The sequence below is a fragment of the Nyctereutes procyonoides genome, unplaced genomic scaffold (assembly GCF_905146905.1).
Source record: "Nyctereutes procyonoides isolate TBG_1078 unplaced genomic scaffold, NYPRO_anot_genome, whole genome shotgun sequence".
Lineage (NCBI taxonomy): Eukaryota > Metazoa > Chordata > Mammalia > Carnivora > Canidae > Nyctereutes > Nyctereutes procyonoides.
The window spans coordinates 63,303,629-63,323,200 of record NW_026575049.1 but is presented as its reverse complement, the minus strand read 5'-3'; the positions used below and the strand labels follow the sequence as shown (position 1 = coordinate 63,323,200).

General features: G+C 50.8%; 1 long non-coding RNA gene across 1 annotated transcript in view; it reads right to left on the bottom strand.

The window, feature by feature from the left end:
* Positions 1–5,882: 5,882 nt before the first annotated feature.
* LOC129511714 (uncharacterized) overlaps positions 5,883–19,572 on the bottom strand; it is a 29,235-nt gene continuing 15,545 nt past the window's right edge. Inside the window, exons 2-5 of the long non-coding RNA XR_008664887.1 lie at positions 13,066–13,306; positions 12,132–12,236; positions 7,587–7,721; positions 5,883–6,714 (exon numbers count right to left, since the gene is read on the bottom strand). This is a non-coding gene — a long non-coding RNA (uncharacterized LOC129511714). The remainder of the gene's footprint in view (positions 6,715–7,586; positions 7,722–12,131; positions 12,237–13,065; positions 13,307–19,572) is intronic.

Here is a 19,572-nt window from a genome sequence, read left to right as displayed (position 1 = left end):
GGGGGGGGGGGGGGGGCTGCAGGGCCAAGGCGACATCCCGAATCCTCCTGCCCGGCGCTGTCGCCCCCCCCCCCCCGTGCTTTCGGGGCACAAAGACGTGGGCGCCTCGGGCCCTTGCGCTGCCTTTGCTGGCTGTGGTCCCTGCACACCCGGCGCTCGGCCTCCCTGCCTCTCCCCCGCCCCCGCCTCCCCAGCCTCCCGGCCTCCTCTCAGCTTCTCCGCTACCTCCCCCTGCCTCCTCCCTGCCTCCCCGCCTCCCTCTGGCCTCCTCCCTGCCTCCCCCTGCTTCCCCCAACCTCCCCGCCTCCTCCCCACTTCCCCCCACCTCCCCCTGGCCCCCCCAGCCTCCCCCTGCCTCCTCGTGCTTCCTCCCTGCCTCCCCCCTCCCTCTCTGCCCACCCCCCCCACCCCCCCCCCACCACCCCCGCCTCCTCCTGCCCGTCGCTGTCAGGACAACCTCCGAGGTGCTTTCAGGGCACAAAGATGCGGATGCCTCTGGCCCCTGCGCCGCCTTTGTGGGCTGCGGGCCCCTGCACAGCTGGGCGCTCGGCCTCCCTGCCTCCCCCGCCTCCCCCCGGCCTCCCCCCTGCCTCCTCCCAGCCTCCCCCCGCCTCGCCCAGGCCTCCCTGCCTCTCCCCGCCCTCCCCCTCACCCCCCCCCGCCTCCCCCTAGCCTCCCTGCCCCCCCTTGCCCCCCTTCCCCCCTCGCCCCTGGCCTCCCCCGCGCCTCCCCCCTGCCTCCTCCCCGCCTCCCCCAGGCCTCCCTGCCTCTCCCTGCCCTCCCCTCACCCCCCCGCCTCCCCCTAGCCTCCCAGCCCCCCCTTGCCCCCCTTCCCCCCTCGCCCCCTGCCTCCCCCGCGTCTCCCCCCTGCCTCCTCCCCGCCTCCCCCAGGCCTCCCTGCCTCTCCCTGCCCTCCCCTCACCCCCCCGCCTCCCCTAGCCTCCCAGCCCCCCCTTGCCCCCCTTCCCCCCTCGCCCCCTGCCTCCCCCGCGTCTCCCCCCTGCCTCCTCCCCGCCTCCCCCAGGCCTCCCTGCCTCTCCCTGCCCTCCCCTCACCCCCCCGCCTCCCCCTAGCCTCCCAGCCCCCCCTTGCCCCCCTTCCCCCCTCGCCCCCTGCCTCCCCCGCGTCTCCCCCCTGCCTCCTCCCCGCCTCCCCCAGGCCTCCCTGCCTCTCCCCGCCCTCCCCTCACCCCCCGCCTCCCCCTAGCCTCCCAGCCCCCCCTTGCCCCCCTTCCCCCCTCGCCCCGGCCTCCCCCGCGCCTCCCCCCTGCCTCCTCCCCGCCTCCCCCAGGCCTCCCTGCCTCTCCCCGCCCTCCCCTCACCCCCCCGCCTCCCCCTAGCCTCCCTGCCCCCCCTTGCCCCCCTTCCCCCCTCGCCCCCGGCCTCCCCCGCGCCTCCCCCCTGCCTCCTCCCCGCCTCCCCCCGCCTCGCCCAGGCCTCCCTGCCTCTCCCCGCCCTCCCCCTCACCCCCCCGCCTCCCCCTAGCCTCCCTGCCCCCCCTTGCCCCCCTTCCCCCCTCGCCCCCGGCCTCCCCCGCGCCTCCCCCCTGCCTCCTCCCCGCCTCCCCCAGGCCTCCCTGCCTCTCCCCGCCCTCCCCTCACCCCCCCGCCTCCCCTAGCCTCCCTGCCCCCCCTTGCCCCCCTTCCCCCCTCGCCCCCTGCCTCCCCCGCCCTTCCCCAGCCCCCCGCCCCTCCCCGCCTCCCCCAGGCCCTCCCCCCCGGCCTCCCCCCTGCCTGCCCCCGGCCCGGTGGGGAGGACGGCCCTCCCCTCGCAGCCGCCCCGCGGGCCCCGCCCTGGCTGCGCCTTCTCCCGGGCTCCCACCGGGGCCCGCGACGCCGAGGGCCGGTGGCTCCGACCGTGACGCCGCGACGCGAGCGAAACCGGAGGCGCCAGGAAGCCGCGGCGGCCGGACGAGCGTTAGCGCGGGGGATGGCGCCCCCTGCTGGCCGCACTCGGGGACGCAGCCGGCGGCCGCCCTGCCCGGACCGCGACCTGGACGGCAGGTGCGGGGTGGGGGGGTACCCGGGCACCCCTGGGCGTCACCAGCCCCGAGTTCTAATTCGGCCCGAGACCATCGGCTGCCTCAGCCCTTCCCGGCTCTAAAAACGCCGTCAACGCTTCCAAAGTTCCAGGAGAAGGTGAGGAGGGGGAGGGGCGGGAGGAGGGAGAGGCCGGTACGCAGCGGCTCACCCCTCCCGGGCCTACCTGCGCCCCCAGGCGCCTCCGGGCAGGTCCTCTCCGAGCCGCCACCTCCAAGGCCTGCACGGCGGAGGCCTGGGCCCCGGGCAGCCCCTAATCCTTGGAACCTGTGAATGTTCCTTGAAATGGCAAAAGGGATTTTGCAAGTGTGATTAAATTAAGGGGCTTGAGATGGGGAGATAATCCTGGATTATTCAGGTGAGTCTTAAATGCAATCACAGGCATCCTTACAAGACGGAGGGAGATTTTGCCGCAGAAGAGAAAGAAAAGCGGAAAAAAAAGAAGAGAGAGAAAAACGTATTACAAAGGAACGGGGCCAGGGAGGGATGTAAGAGGCTACTGCCTGCTTTAAGGATGGGTAAGGGGCCAGAGGCCAAAGAACACAGCTCTAAAAACTGGAAAGGCAAGGAAATGGATGCTTCCCTGGAGGCTCTGTTGATACCTTGATTTTGACCCAGTAAAATCGATTTCAGACTTCGGATTTCCAGAACTATGAGACAATAAACGTGTGTTGTTTTGAACCATCCCGTTTGTAATAAGCAGCCCTCAGAAACTGGTGCACGGCCTTCTACACTCAACTCTTGTGCTGGGCAGTTGAGATTAGGGAATTAAAAAAAGAGGACCCCCCCCTCTACTCTACCCGCAGGGAGCTTTATAATCTCCTTCTCTTGGGAGTCTAAGAAGCAACAGCCAAAGAGACATTTCGCCACAGAAGATAAATGAATGACATCCACACATGAAAGATGTTCCATCAGTAGCATTAGGGAGGGCAGGAGATCATTGAAACCACAATGAGATACCACACACCCAGGATGGCTATAACGGAAGTCACTAACAAGCTTTGGCAAGGATGGGGTGGGGAACTGTGATCCTCAGACACAGCTGAGTGTAGGTTGGTAAAATGGTGCGACCACTTTGGAAAATAATTTGGCAGTTTCTTTAAAAGTTAAGCAAAAATTACCATATGACCCAGCAATCTCACTCCCAGGAATCTAGCCAAGACAAGTGAACATTTATGGGGCGCCTAGGTGCCTCAGTCTGTTCCACTCAGTGTCCAACTCTTGATTTCAGCTCAGGTCACATTCTCAGGGTTGTGAGATCGAGAGCAGCATCAGGCTCTATTCTGGACATGGAGCCTGGCTAAGATTCTCTCTCTCCCACTCTCCCTCTGCACCCCCACCCTGCTCACACCCTGTGTGTGCCCTCCCTCTCTAACAAAAAAACAAACAAAAAAGGTGAGTGAACATTTATGTCTAAAGACATGCATGCAAATGTTCACAGCTGCATTATTCATAATAGCCAAAACCTGGAAATAACACACACGTTCATCAACAGTGAATGAAAATGTGATAAATACAATGAAATATTATTCGGCAATAAAAAGGCAGATTACAGACACGCTACAATAGAGATGAACCTCCAAAACATTATACTAAGTGAAAGCAGATCCAAAGACCACATATTCTGTGATTCCATTTATATGACATCTCAAGAGATAAACCCACAGAAATGGGAAGGTTAGTGGTTGCTGGGACTGAAGGTGGAAACAGAATGACTACAATATACGTAGAAGGGATCTTTTTGGGATGAGGACAGTGTTGTAAAACTGGATTGTGATGATGGTTGCACAGCTCACTTAAAATAGGTGAATTTTAGGGTATGTAAATTATACCTTAGTAAAATTTATTTAAAAAAGAAGGTGCAGCCCAAGTACATAGGTTGATGAAGGCTCAAACCTCTTAGGAGTGTTTCCATTTTCTTTCTTTAAGAAAGACACAGAGAGACAGAGAGAGAGGCAGACACAGGCAGAGAGAGAAGCAGGCTCCCTGCAGGGAGCCTGATGTGGGACTGGATCCTGGGTCTCCAGGATCACACCCTGGGCCAAAGGTCACGCTAAACCACTGAGCCACCCAGGCTGCCCAGGCATGTTTCCATTTTAAAAGAGGCTTATAGGTCACCGGGGTGGCTCAGTGGTTGAGCGTCTGCCTTTGGCTCAGGTCATGATCCCAGGGTCCTGGGATCAAGTCCCTCATCTGTGTGTCTCAAGTCTCTGCCTCTGTGTGTCTCTCAAGAATAAATCAATAAAATAATAAAATAAATAAATAAATAAATAAATAAATAAATAAATAAATAAAGCAAGCTCATAAAAAGATTTCAAAACCTAGAGTATGGTGGCAGGCCAAGTGACAACTGGCCAGCACTTGTTCAGGTCATGCTGGTACGCGGCGTCCTGCCACACCAGCAGGTGATCCAGCACTACTGGTGGCCTCCTTTATATTCTGGGGCACAATGAGAACAAAGCTGCACACTTTCCTCTCCCCACCCCTTGGCTAGGGCCCCAGGCAGAAGCTGGTACCTGCCTTACGGAGCCACATTCATGCCACGGTACTCCAGCCCTCATGCCTCCACTTTCTAGAAGGCAGGCATAAAAGCTGCTCCATCCCACCCCCACAGCCAGTTAAGTCCAGCTGCAGCACTTAGAGCTTCCTCCTCTGGGAAGGGCTCCGTACTTCATCCCACCCAGCACTTCTCATGCTCCATACAGCTGACAAGCAAAAGGGAGCATGGTGAGGGCAGGAACCATATTTAAGACTTCTGGCATCCTCTCCAATGTCTCCTCCACAAAATGCCAAGTGTGGACAAAGAGCTGAGCAATATACAATACAATGACTTATAAGTAATATATATTTGGTCATTCAGATGACCAAAATACATCTCTCAGGTGTATTTGGTCTTCATCAATAGTTCCTGAAAATGCTTCAGGAATATGAAGGTAAAAGGGGTGTCTTGTTATTAATAAGGTAACTTTCAGACCCCACCCAAGGGCAGGGGTTGGTTGCCAGGAGGACCAACCATGTGATTAGGGAGTTTGAATTATCCCACCTCCCAATGCCCCCCTGCCATCGCCCCCTCCTCGGGAGGGAAAAGGGGCTAGAGGTTGAATCAGCCAAAGCCCAATGAGTTAGTCAATCACGACTATGTAATGAAGCCTCTATAAAAACCCATGGGGACACCTTTCGGTCTTTTTTGGAGAGCTTCCACACTTGGGAAACCGGAATGCTCCCATGTGCCACCAAGCCAGGCCCCAAGCTCCATGAGGAGAGAAGGTCCTTTGTTCAAGGCCTGGCCCTATGTAACTCTTCATCTGGCTGTTGTTGATTTGTATTCATCACATGCTTTAATAAACTGCCAAATGTAAATAAGACATTTCCTGAGCTCTGTGAGCAGCTCTAGCAAACTAATCAAACCTAAGAAGGAGGTCACTGGAGCCTCCAATCTGTAGCCAGTTGGTCAGAAGCACAGGTCACAACCTGGGGCTTTCGACTCGTGTCTGAAGTAGCGGGTGGGGGGCAGTCTGTAGGACTGAACCTTTAACCTGGGGAGTCGGGTGGCATCTCCAGGTAGGTAGTATCAGAATTCACTGGATTCTCAGATATACTTGGGTGCCTGAGAATTGCTTCGTGTTGTGTATGGAGGAACTCTGGCTTTGGAATTAGGCCTGAGAACCTTTAAAACAAATGGTAACCACCTCGTTTTTGAAAGATAAAGAGCCAAACATTAGTGGTAGATTTTAAAAAGATGATCCAGAGAGCTGTATTTCTTTTAATATACAAAAGGGTTTCTTTTTTATTTAGGGTCAAGCTTTAGGGCTGTTGTAAAACCTGGCACATATGGTGATGCAAATGGAATAAGAACAGAAGACTCTCTCCATAAAAAAAAAATTCATAATCTAATAAAAAAACAACCAAGTATGAAGGAAAAAGAATCAAGAGTTCTCACCCTCTTCTTTTAGGGGAGTTTAACAGTTCCCTAGCCTGTCCATTGATAAACTCATTCAACTTCGTAAGTTGGTACCATGTGCATGCTGCTCCCGTGGACACCTCCTGTGGACCACACTCATCACCTCAAGTGTCTGGGTCACCAGAAGTCTACCTCGGCCCTTTGCTGGGATTATAAGCTGAGTCTTGATGCAGACCTCCTCTCCCCCGCCCCCCAAAAGCACACAGGGGCCTCCTCCCCAGGGAGAGTCAGGAACCACAACACCGTTGGAATCATAAAGAACAGAAGTGACAGGCAAGATCAGAATCAAGGTAGTTCTTCCTAAATTCATGAGGTGTGACCTGACAGTGAGGTTTTTTCCTCCAAAGGATGACTCCACTCCTGCCCTCCTTTCTAGAGGCAGTAGCTATGCCCAAAGCCTCTCTGATTGCTCTACCCACACCTGCAGTCCCCTGTTTTGAGAAACATTCTTGCCTTGAGCACCATCTGGAACCTTTGCATGGGGCTTAGGCTGGTAGAGGTTGAAGGGAAGGTGTCTGCAGAGGTCTATCAGGTCAAAAGCAGGTGCTATAGGCCGGCACTCCTGCGGTGACACATTCTGACCCACAGAATTTTCCTTCTTAATGTAGGTTCTAGTCAAGAGCCACATTGAGGTCAACAGCCAACATGAGCAGGGCTTCAGTGAACACAACAACTCCAACCAGCAAGTCCAGGTAATTAAAGGATAACTCAACTCCTGAAATACAAAGAAACATTAAAAAAAAAAAGATAACCAAATGACAGTCCATTATCTAACAGACTCTCAAAAGCACCTTCAGAGATTTATACTCTTATCCCCTGTCCCTAGCATATTGCCTGGCACATTAGTAGGTACTTATTTTTTGAGAGAATAAACAAAGGAACTGACTGCTAATATTTTAGCAAAGCCAAAGCCAGACTTATAACAAAATGAATCTGGTAAAGACTTGTCACCAACTTTTGCTGTACACCTCCCTCAAGAATCCTACTCATGTACACAAAGTTAGCTTTGAAAAATGTCCCACATCCTTTTGCAATGTGGATTCTAAATTTCCTATGAGCTAATAACTAAAGGTCTTCCATCTTAGGCATATCAGAAATTAATTTTATCTATTTTTTAAAAGACAGAAACCGTTAAAGTTGAGACCGTTCACCAAGAGAAGCACAAGGGCCAGTTGTACTCCAAAATGTATCCCATCATCATGTAACTTACTATAGATCCAAAGAACTATAACTGGTTTGCATACCATCTAGAAACTATCTTTAGGGCAAAATCCACAGATGCCAGATTTCTGAAACTTCAAGGTGGCTGCCTCACAGAACTTATTTCACCTTGACTCTTGTCACTGCAGGCAATGGACTGAATGTTAATGTCCTCTCCAAATCTGTAGATTGAAATCATACCCCCAAGGTGATGGAATTAGGAGGTGAAAACTTTGGGAGGAGGGGATTAGGTGAAGAGGGTTGAGCCCTCAGTGGATGGGATTAGTATCCTTTTGAAAGAGGCCCAAGAAACAGCCTTGCCCCCTTCCACCAAGTGAAGACACAGCAAGAAGACGGCTGGCTAAGAACTAGGAAGCAGGTTCTCACCAGACACTGAAGGTGCTGGAGGCTTCATCTTGGACTTTCCAGCCTCCAGAACAATTTCTGTTGTTTATCAGCACCCAGTCTATGGTATTCTGTAACAGCGGACCAAATGGACTGAGACATTGCCTTATCTAGTCACTTGGAGGGCACAGGAAGAGAAAAAACATGGAAAAATTTCAAATTGTTGGTCACAAGTAGATTCCGAGTCATAAGATATTCAGTTAATACATACTAAGCCCGTATTCTGTGCCAAATTGAATCTCCCTTTGAGACATAAAAACTAAGAAACACACACACACACACATAAAAACCTAAAGAACTATGCAAACAGTATTGCAAGATCGCCCACCTGCCCTTAGAGCCCAATAGCATCTTTGCTAGAGTTTCAACATCTAGCATGCAAAGAGCCAGACAAAACCTTTGATGTCTGGTTGAAGCTTTTGTTCAAGACCCGAGGACCAAGGTCACACAGCAAGTTGGCAAGATGAGAAAGAGAAATCCTGTCCATTGATCTGCCTTTGATGGCACCAGGCAGTTTATATTATTTCAGAGGTGACCGTACCAAATGGATTACCATCACCAGCAATAGCTCCTTTAAAAGCTAAGGGCATCAGCTAGTTCATTACCAACTGCTCTCTGCCAAACGGGCTCAGAACAAGCTCACTTAATCCCGTGCAAGTCCCCGGCCAATTTTATCTTTGGTAAGAAAACGTCTAAAAGCAAGGGCATGACATACAGAGCCTTGGGGGAGACAATGAGATGTTCAAGTTCAATGCTACATACACCCACTTCTGATCAGGGTCAGGACTGGCATCCTTAGGGAAGTGCTTCAACACCAAAGTTTGCAAAGGAGAAGTCAGCACAGCGAAGATTCTTATAGTAAATGGTTTTATGCTGTGTTCCAAGTTCTAGAACTGATTCTGTACTTTGTATCCTCCCGAGAATGTTTGCTTTTTGGTGTTTTGTGGCCAGAGGCATCAGAATGAGAGCTCAACCCTGATCTGAGGATGGTACAGATCTCACAGGAGATCCCAGCAGCTCGTAAGCGTACAAACGAGAGGGCATCTGGGCAGCCAGTGCCTTTGTGAGGAGTGTGCACACACAGCGTGCCAGGCTGCGTGGGGTATGGTCTTCATACTCCTTTTGGCAGCGACATTAGTAAGAGCCAAATCTGTTCACACATTCTGCTCCATTATCACAGAACTCCAGGCCAATTTCACACTCGTTCGCATCTAAAAATAGAAGAATAGACTACTCTGGTTAGTCTCACTCTCTGGTCCCTTCTGCTGTACTATCCTCCAGACTATTCCAAAGACTGATCATCTGCCTTTTCCTACTCTTGCTGGTCTCGTGCTGTTCCTTGAACACATCAGGCCCAACCCTGCCTCATGGCCTCAACACCATCTAGAGGCCGGCCTCCTCCCCCGGCTGGCTAGCTGCATGGCCCTCTCGCAGGGGTCTTCCCAACAAGCCTTTCCCTTCCAGCCTTTAAACTGCCGTGATGACCACATTTCTCAGTAGAACCTATCAGCTTATCAACTAATGTACTCTAGTCGTCTTGCTTGTCTCTTGGCTAGACCGTAAAGTCCATAGGGAAGGAATTAGTCTTTTAGGTCCACTATTGAACTGTGAGTACCCGGGACAATGCCGATGCATAGTGGGAGTGTAATAAAATATGACATAAATAGAGGAACTACTAGCCAACCCTCCCGTGGACTGGGAGGCAAGCATAACTTTTCCATGATGAAAACTAAGAAGGGGCCTGCTCTCCACAGGAAAGGACATGGCCTAGCACCAGGGGACTTTTCCTATTGACTCAGCCCTGTCTGAATCATGCTGTAATCTTCCAAACATAGTAAATACCGACTACCACCAGCTGCCAAGAAATCCCTCCATCCCCTCAAGAAAAGGGCCTCTTTTCTCCATCTCATGGGTTCCTAGAGCATCCTTGATGAGGGTCCTTAGCTGGTAAGATAGAGAACCAGGCATACTCGTTGCTTGAGATCTTAAGTGTAACCAGAAAATGTGTGTGATGTCCACAGCATCTTTCCTGAGAATGTTTTGGGAGAGAAGAAAACACAATCCAGATACCCTTGGTAGAGGAATATTCCTTTCTGAAGAATGTTCAATTTAGACAATATAGTCATAAAACTGTATCGTAGATGGTCGAATTCATCAATTTGGTTCCTTATCCAAATTCTGGTCTTTTCCATGAAGTCACAAGCCTTAGTTCTTGTCTATAGAAGAGTTTCTCTCTCTCATGAAAATTTAGCCTGGGGAAGTGGTTTTTTAAATCACGCTCTCCCTAGGATGTTAGCTGCTCCAGTTTATTTTATTTTTTTCATTAGTTTTTATTTAAGTTCGATTTCGCTCGTTGTATTTTACCAAATTGTTCTCCCATTTACAACAAGGCAAGGGAAAGTTGTGTCAAGACCTTGTCTAACGCTCTAGTTGTTTCGTTTTTTTTAGGATTTTATTTTTAAGTAATCTCTACACCCAGCCAGGTGCCCCCTGACCCTCTAGTTTTAACACTTGATAGGATTTCCCCTTTTTATTTCAGGTACTTGGACTATATATAAATGATTTAGGCTTTCCCCCGCCCCCTGAAATGGAATAACCGCATATTAACACATCTTGAATAAACAGCTAAACCTCCAGCACATGTGCTTTTCCATTCTAGAGCCAGCCTGCTCTCATCATTTTGGGATGAACAGTAGTCCTTTTCTCCTAAGCTCGGTAAGCAAAAGCAGAGATCGTATGAGACCACCCTTGCTCTTTATGACAGCTGGTCAGCACTCAACACATCCCTACCAACTGATTATGGAGGCTGCCTTCAGCCCCCAAACGCAAGGGAGTATTGCCCCCATCCCCACCCCCGCCACCAAAAAGGTCTGGTGCACCGCAGCCCTAGGTAGATAGCCGTTGCTTATCTCTAACAGAGTCTTTTTCTGAATACATTTTAAGAACAGAAGCTAAAGGCAACGTAATTCTGGAAAAGAACCGCTAAGTGACAATCCTCGTTAAAGTCAAGTCTTCCTGAGAAAAGGAAAGAAACTTATGTTCTCATGAGTGGCACCTGCTACAGATCTCTTCCCTTTCGAAAGACAAACGAAAACCCACAATGCTACATGGCCCACACACATCAGTGTGTGCACTCCCATTCGTGCTGTAGGCACACAGGCTTGTGTATTTTCAGAAATTTGTATTGCTATAGTCTTTGAGCGGCTAGAAAGGAGCCAAGTGGAGGGTACTGGAATTTATTTGATCTTCTTCATCTCTCGTATTTCTGACTTTTATCATAATAATCCTGTGATAAACACAGTGCTATGTGAGTTGTCCAAGTTCTATCTTTCTGGAATTTCTAGAAGGGGGATATGTGAGCCTGAGAACCATTTGTTTCAAGCTCTTGATATATCTGTTAACCTGTTTTCCAGAAGGTGCAAGATAATCTATAGCCCTGTAAGCAATGTCTCCTAACCACTCACACTTGCTAGCCTATATTACATGCCATCCACTGTTCTAAGCTCTTCGCATGAACAATCTTAGGAAGTAAGTACTATTATTCCCGTTTTCTAGAAGAGGAAACTGAGGCATAGAAACTATCCCTGATCTTATTTTACAGGAAGAAAGCTAGTTTGAGGAAGAATCATATTGTCAACCTAGGGTGAACACTGAGGGGAAGCAGAGTTAGGACACTTAGCGATGCCTCCTAACAGTCTAAGATTGTATCCATCTGAACTCGGAGGACATAGGGGTGAGGGATGGGTGCTCCTCTGTACCATTTAAGTAGCTATGGTCCTTCCCCTGAACAGTTCAGCAGCCAATTCAGAGATCCAGCAATCATGCAACTGGTAGTAGTATCCCCACCAATTAGGTCTTAGTAAGTTAGAAACTTCTAGAATTAGAACCTTCATTAAACTCACGTGTGGACTTCATAAAACTAAGATAAGAAAACAGTCTTTTGGAATGGGGACTTTGTCCAAAACTCTATGAGGGACTCAGCAGGGACTAGAGCCTAACCACCTAAACCCCAGTCTGTCTGACATCCCTCGCTCATGCCCATTGCCCCTCACTTGTGTTCCCTGATTGCAGCCAGAAGGCAGACCAGCAAGTCTGGGGGAAGGAGGACAGTTTCCCAACTGGGTGAGGGCCAATAGCCAGGAGAGGGAGGAGAAGGAGAAGGGAGAGGGAGGGTGGTGGAGAGAAAGAGAAAATGTGGGTGTGCAGCGGTGGGGAACCCCAGCAAGGACTGCTGACCTCATCACTAGTGAACAGGAAGGGTCTGTGGGCACACGGGTACGTAGCCCAATCCTCAGCTTCCCACCTGCTTAGCTTCTCTCACCACAGATGTGAACCCTGTAAGAGAGCCCCCCACTCAAAGACTCTTTGAGGTGGTCTGACTCAACCATCACTGAACTAAGACACCTGCCGGAGACAGGCGAGTAGAGACCCCTGTCAACGAAGCACACCAACAAGGCTTTCGTCTCACATGCCTCTTTGGGCTTTTACCCCCCACCGCCCCCACCCCTGCCACCAACCCCCTCCGACCTGAAGCATGCTCTTGTGGCTTGCACGTACGTCTGTGTTTACATCAGACTTGGGAATAGTTTCTCCGACAAGGGCCCCAGGGCCATGCTGCTCTTCAGGTCAGGCCTAGGAAATACAAAACCATAGACACCATACCCTAAAAAGGTACTGAGTTTGAGTACTTGTAAGGTTGGGGAGGCACATAGCTTGAAATTCTTGATCAGAAAGGCTAATTTCTGGTCCATTTCCTGACGTGCCTAGTGCAAACCATACATTGTGAATATGCCCAACTACACAGCCTCCCTTCTGCTATTGGCTTATACGACGGCTGTAGAGGATTCGGGTCTGTAACCGTGATTAGTGGGTTTAGAATATATCTAGCACTCTCCAATTATGAAATCTCACCTCTCGGGTTGTGCTGAAATGCTAAGAAAGAGCCATTTCCAGAGAGTAAGTAAGGTATTGTTATATCTTCACGAGTCACAGGAGAAAGTAAAAGAGAAATTCGGTTTTGCTCTCCTGTTTATAGGAGTCAAATTCCTATAGTGTTTCGCACTTAATGCAGACATCGATAGTGGTTTAAGTAGTAGATGAAACATATTCAGATCACATTCTGTGCCAGGGTGCTGATGTTCAATACGTTCTGTATAATTCAACCACTTGATCCTCAGGATCCCTGGGCGGCTCAGTTGGTTGAGTGTCGAACTCTTGGCTTCAACTCAGGTCGTGATCTCAGGGTCGTGAGATCAGCAGCACATCGGGCTCCGTGCTCAGTGGGGAAACTGCTTCCTCCTTCTCCCTCTCCCTCTGCCCTTCTCCTCTGCTTGTGCACATATATTCTCTCTCTCTCAAATAAATAAGCAAAATCTTTTTTAAAAAGTCAGTTAATCCTCACAACCCTGAGGTACTACCATTTCCATTTTACAGAGTATGAAACAGAGGTTGAGTGACTTACCCCAGGTCACATGGCTAGAAGGCCACAGAGCCAGAATTTAAAACCAAGCTGTCTGGCTCCAGACTCTGCCCGTAGAGCAAAACCCCCTGTGAGACTGTATGTGGGTTTGACTTCCTTCTCCTATCACCGGTGTCGAGGTGCTTGGGGTACCAGCCGCAGAGGATTAGGGACAGCAGCATTTTATGTAGTGGAGTCTCAACCAGCCTTCACTCTTCCATGACCAAAGACTTATTTTTTATTTCTGAGAAAAAAAAAAAACTGAGTCAGAAATAATCATGACAGAGTTGGAAGGGACCCGAGAACCTGCCTACTTCCATGACCCTTCCTCCCTCGTTTGGAGAGTCAAACTCCATTCTCTGTGTCTTTGGGCACTTAGAGCAGTGAGCATGCTGCTCACGACGCAGTCTAATCCATCTCAGAATAAGGAGGTAGCTTTCTCAATAGTAAAAAGGAAAACTTCTGACAGCATTTCAAATCCAGCAGCTGCCAAGTTATCCTTTTCAATAATCTTTAAGACTCCCCTCTCTCCTGATAACTCTGCCTGGGTTCCAGCTTGACAAAGCTTGTCAAAGTCGCCTTCAAAGTATGTTTTTCAGAACACAGCTGTTAAAAAAAAAAAAGAAAGAAAGAATAGAGCTGTGTCAGCCAGGATAGAAGTACAGCAAATAAAGGAGGATTATCACCTCCCTTGATCTACATCATCTACTTCTATTAATATGGCCCAAGTATCTGTTCTCCAAACAGTTCTGAAACAGCCCTGCCTGTGATACCCCATCTCAACTCCTAATCCCAATTACCCTCCAACTTCTAAAGTTGCCTCTTGATGCTAACTGACCAAAAAGAGGCTTTTGAGGAAGGAAACACAATGATAACCCTCTAGGCCAGAGCAGAACATGATCTTGAAACCACGGTTTTGTGGCCTTCAAACCCAATAAGTGATTAAAATAATCACAAGTCAAAGTCTCAAAGCTTCAAGGTTTGAACTGTTTTCAGTTCAAACTGAAAGTCTAACTCCATCAACTCCGTTGCCAACCCTGAGGCTGCTCTGTGTTTCCGGCTCTTCCCACTTTCAGACTCTACAGGATCCTTCTTCCCAACCCTCCTGCGTTTGGGCATGCTTGAGCGTCACTCCTGGACCACAGCATTTAACTGCTATGCAAACACAGACCCTCCAGAACTCTTCCTCTCCGGTGAGGCACACAGGAGCTTTGGGCTGGCTCCCTGGGGCCCGTGGCGAGCAGAGCCCGCCTGCCCCATGTGACCCCTGATAGCCTGAGTGAGAAAAACATCTTCCTTTACTTCCAAGCCACTGAGATGAGATGTTGGGGGTATTTGTTACCACGGTATATAACCTAATGTGTTCCGACTCCGTTATTAAATTCCTGAAAGGAAAAAAAACAAACAAAAAAAAAAAAAAGAGAGAAAAGAAATTCCTGAAAGGAATGGAGTTTCCACCCAACATTTCCTAGGTCCTAATTTTTTTAAAAAATTTTATTTATTTATTCATGAGGGACACAGAGAGGCAGAGACACAGACAGAAGGAGAAGCAGGCTCCCTGCGGGGAAGCAGGACTCGATCCCAGGACCCCAGGATCATGACCTGAGCCGAAGGCAAATGCCCAACCGCTGAGCCCCCCAGGTGCCCTCCCAAGATCCTTATTATACCACGTAGTATCTCCTGAGAGCTGACCCTCTCTCGATACTTTTCCTTCTTTTTCCCAATTGGGCTTAAAAATTCTCTTTGCAGTGAAAATGCTTAGGATCATAGAAGCCCACCTGCTACTGACAAACCAGAAAGACCATCTCATCCTAAAGTCTGACACAACAGCTCCTTCTAGAATCTATAGCATCAACAGAGACCCTTACCACCCTCAGGGCAGCCCTGCCCTCCAGCTGCAGAAATGAAGCCCTCCTCGATGTGCAGGAACCCAGAGCAGGGGGGGTGGGGGTGGAGGGGGTGCTGAGGAAAGGGAGGGTGAGGCCATCAGGACAGACAGGTTCTGTGCCGCCTGGCACTGGAGTCAAGCTCCCCCTAGGAACAGCTCTCTGCGGGGGGCAACGGCTTCACTGCAGGGGGAGTCAACCCAGAAAATGAGAAATTTTGAAAATGGCCTCTGGGCAGAAGCCCTTCCAGCCACGGATGTGACGTGGGCCGTGACGGAAACAAGGAGGGCCTACTCCCCTAAAGAGGTACCAAGTTGCTGCAACTTTGTTTTCTGCTCGGCAGGGTCCCCAGATACCCAAGTGCCAGGCCTTGGGGGCGGGGCTTGCCTGCCTTCTGGTCCATTAGGTACCTCATGGCACTTAGGGGGGGCCCCGGGTATGCAGCGCCTACTCACCTAGAGTAGGATCAGCTTACTGGGCTCCCCCTCACCCTGCTAACTCCCCAACTCCAAACCATGGGATCTGAGGAAGACAAGTGTAAGTTCAGCCTGATAGGATTCTAAAACCTAATATTTTGTTGGCAGAGTAGGGTGGGGGGTAGTGGAAAGATATGGGTTGGGGGTGGAGAGAAGTACATATTTTCCTGTGAGGACTTGGGAGGGAATACCTGGCACTCATGAACTCGTTGGATTTCCCTTGATGGAAATAAGGAAAGCATCCAGAACTGAGAACATGACTTCAGAGCATTTTTTAAAGCCACTTCCCCTCACTCTAAGCCCTTCCTCACCAGGATTCCATAAAGCCTCGTCATATGCTCTTATTCTGTTGGATTTATCATTGGATTTCCTGAAGTCCCTAAAAAGATACTCCGAGGAGAGGTGACATTCATCTGACATTCATCAGCTGTGTGCCAAGAACTTTCTGGGCCCCACAGTAGATACCAGCGAACACATCAGGTGACCTGTCCTCGCGCCACTCACATTCCAATGAGACATGCCGTAAACAAGAAAACTGCTGATGGCGATGAGTGCCCTGAAAACTAAACAGGGTGATGTGACATCGACTGCTGGTGGCATCGGAGCTGAGACCTAGAGGGACGAAAAGGAGTCGGGCAGGTCAAGGGCTGCCGCTGCTCTGGAAGTCAGGAAGTCAGGCTCAGTGAGGGACACAGCCCAGGTGAGTTTCCAGGAAGGGAAGGGAAAGGGGGGGAGACGGAGAGGGAGGGGAGAGGGAGGGGTGGGGAAGGCAAACCTCAGACCTAGTCCTCTTAGGCCTGCCCCACTGCAAAGCAGCACTTAAAACAACCCAACTTGAGGTTTCAACGCTTGAGGAGCCCCTCCACCATCCGCCACAACAAGATGGCAGCCCCTCATTGCCTGTCATTCCCACATGCTGCTGTCCGTAACCAAGGTTGCGATGGCAAGGCCATCAGTGGTAGAAGTCTTCACCACTCAGCAGGGGAAGGAAGCACTGGGGGCTTGGGGCCTTGTGTCCTGGCCTTGTTGGGAACGAGGGTGCAGTCCCCCACAGGATGGCTGAGGGGTCACCTGTGGCCCCACAGAGCAGGCCATGGGGCTGGGTGACAACCTGGTATTTCTCACCCCTCCACCCTGAAGGTGCAGCCTGGCTGTGGCCAGTGGGTGGAAGGTCCTGGATGGTCTGGTGCTCAATCCTGGCTTCCGCAGCACTTCCCCAAACCGGGAGCCCCTCTGGGAGGGATCTGCTCTGCCAGTGGTCAGGCGAGGAGTCTAGGCTCTCTGCCCCAGTCACCCTGTACAACATCTGAGCCATTTCTCTAGATTTCTCTTTTCAGGGGCAGTTGCAGACCCCGACGCCGTCTTCTCCTTGCCTGGAAAGAACCGTGAGGACTTGGAGGGCCATTCTGAGAGGGCTGGCAGTGGACAGTCCACCAAACCATCCAATACAGGTTTGCCCTGCAATTTGGGCTTTCAGAAACCAGTAGTGAGTGAGTAGGGCTTTTGTTAGACCCCTTCCTCCATCCCATGCCTCGCTTAGCTGTAGCCCTTGGGCTATGAAGATTTCACCTCTGAAGAAAGGATCTTCTTCCCACTAGGTATAAGGGTAAGGGAGTACAGATGCCCTCTAGCCCCCGTGGCTTCCTCAACCTCTGCCCTTCTGCGTCCCAGACCCACGTGGGTGACACTCGGGTCTGAGATGGTTTCTAGCTGCCACTTTGGGGCCAGGCCAGTGAGGCTGCTCACTACCAGGGGATTCTCTGCTCACAGGGGACTCTCTCTGGAGCTTGGCAAAGACATAGTACTGGCCTCGGAATACACTTCTGGGGGTTCGGGAGGTCAGTCTCACGGAAAGTAGCATCACATGGGCAGCCAATGCCCGTGTGCCAAACATCAGACTCCCAAGGTGTCTGCACACACGACAGGCCTTCATTTCCACCGTGGAGGAGGCTCCCCAGACGATGACCTCATCCTGGCTCTCGGGAGTCCTCATGGCCACAACACATGGATACAAATGACAACACACCTGTCAGGCCTGGGCAAGATGGTCCAGCTGCACCAGATGTTTAGCGGCTGGCTGGACAGATTCTGTGATAACGAAAACCCCCCAAATGGGTCCCTCAAAACCACATGGCACCTTTGGATTGAAACATATACTACCCTGATGCTTTGCCTTATCTCTGTGGAAAAAGGAATGAGGGGAAAGGGAGTAGGAAGGATGAAGAAGGAAACAGGTTGTGGAAGACCCAGCTAACAAGTCAGAAGAACACTATAGATACAACCCTACTCCTCCCCAACTAAGACAGAAGGCTCACCTTAGGCTGTGCTTAAGGGACAAAGCTACTGACTTCTCAGAAGGCACTCAGCTCATGGGTCACCACCTCCAGAAACTTCCTGCCTACTTCCCCAGAACTCCTCCTTGGGAGGAGTTGGCCACAGTGCCCTGAGAGTCCTTGTACCCTGACAGTAGTCACACAGAGCATTGGTCATGGGGCATCTGGCCAGCAGCAGTTTGTCCCTAACACCCCACTGTGAGCCACCAATGCTAGAAGCTGGCTGCCTCCCAGTGGCTGCTGCCCAACAGCATACTCAAGTGCCTGCTGGATGCAGTGTGGCCTTGCCATGTCCACAGCCTCTGCTCCTGAACAGAGAGCAGACATCACAGGGGCTGAGGGTACACTTGTTTCCTTTCCCACCCTGACCCAGACCTGGGAAAGCGATGAGGGAAGCAAACTGTACAATCTGTGGTTTATCAGCAAGTAAGGCAATGGTGACACTTGGAATATCCCCCTGCGAGGTCTCTTAAGAGGGCCTTCGTGGGCCTTCTACCACCCGCAGCAGGTGCTCACAGCTGGGTTGCATGTGAGTCACCTACCATTTGCCTCTTCCTTCCGGCTGCCCTGAAGTCTCTCGCCATGGCCTCGGTTCTCAGAAGCCATGGCTACTAACTTGGGCAGCGAGCAGCTTTGAGAGAATAGGCAAAGCCCAACATCTAGGCCCTGTGAGAGCCCCTCTCTGCCATGCAGTGAACCAGGTCTAAGCGCTCTGGGAAGGGATCCTCAGGCAGCCAGGTAGCACTGATGTGGAACACCCTGAAGAAAGCTGCCTACAGCCTTAGCTCCCTGAAGAGACTGGGAGTTTTATCCAATTCTGCAAAGTTAGAACTGCCACGTTTAAGCAGACATGGCAAGAAAATACCATGACAAAATACCTGTGTCTGGCACTCCAGGTGACCGGGAGCTCTCCAGGACGCTCCCCTTACAGAATCATATCATGAATTTCGTGCATACACACAATTTTTCATTTGCAAGGAGGAGGGCTCTATGTACTGCTTCCCTGCCTTACTCTCCAGAGAAAACCAGGAGGGAGTTAGAACAGCAAGAACTTGCTAGAGACATGTTGACCTGAGGGTGGTTAGGGACACTAAGGCCCAGGGCTGACAGCATGATGAGGTCAGGAGTCTGGGACTGGTGCCCTGAGGAGAGCCCTGGAGGAGCTGGTGTGCTTCCAGATTGGTGCATGTCAGCCTACAAACAAAAGCGCATCCTCTGTGAAAGAAAGCATTCCAGTTTAGGCCTCGAGCAGGGGTCCATAAACTATAGCCCACAGGACAAGTCCGGCAGCTGTCTACTTTTGTAAATAAAGTTCTACTTGACAACATCCAGGTCCATTCATTTATATGAATGTTGGAAATATTCTATAACTTGTCCCGCCCTGGGAATAACTCAGAAGCAAAAGCAATAGCTACTCAATACATGTGGCCACTGTGAACATGAATTGTGGCTTATGTGACCAAAGAACTGAACTTTCAACTTTAAGTTTAATTAATTTTAATATAAATAGCCACATATGGCTATTAGCTATCATTAGTGCAGCATAGATTAAGATCAAGCCCTTTTAGCAAGATGACAAGAACCAATTCACACTCAAAGATTTCTTGGAATTATCAGATAAAGATAATTATATGAAACAATGTTTAAAGAAATAAAGGACATAATCATGGGGTGCCTGAGTGGCTCAGTCAGTTAAGCATCTGACTCTTGATTACACTTGGGTCATGATCTCAGGGTTGTGAGGTCAAACTCTGCTCCAGGCTCTGTGCTGGGCATGGAGCCTGCTCAAGATCCTCTCTCTCCCTCTTCCTCTGC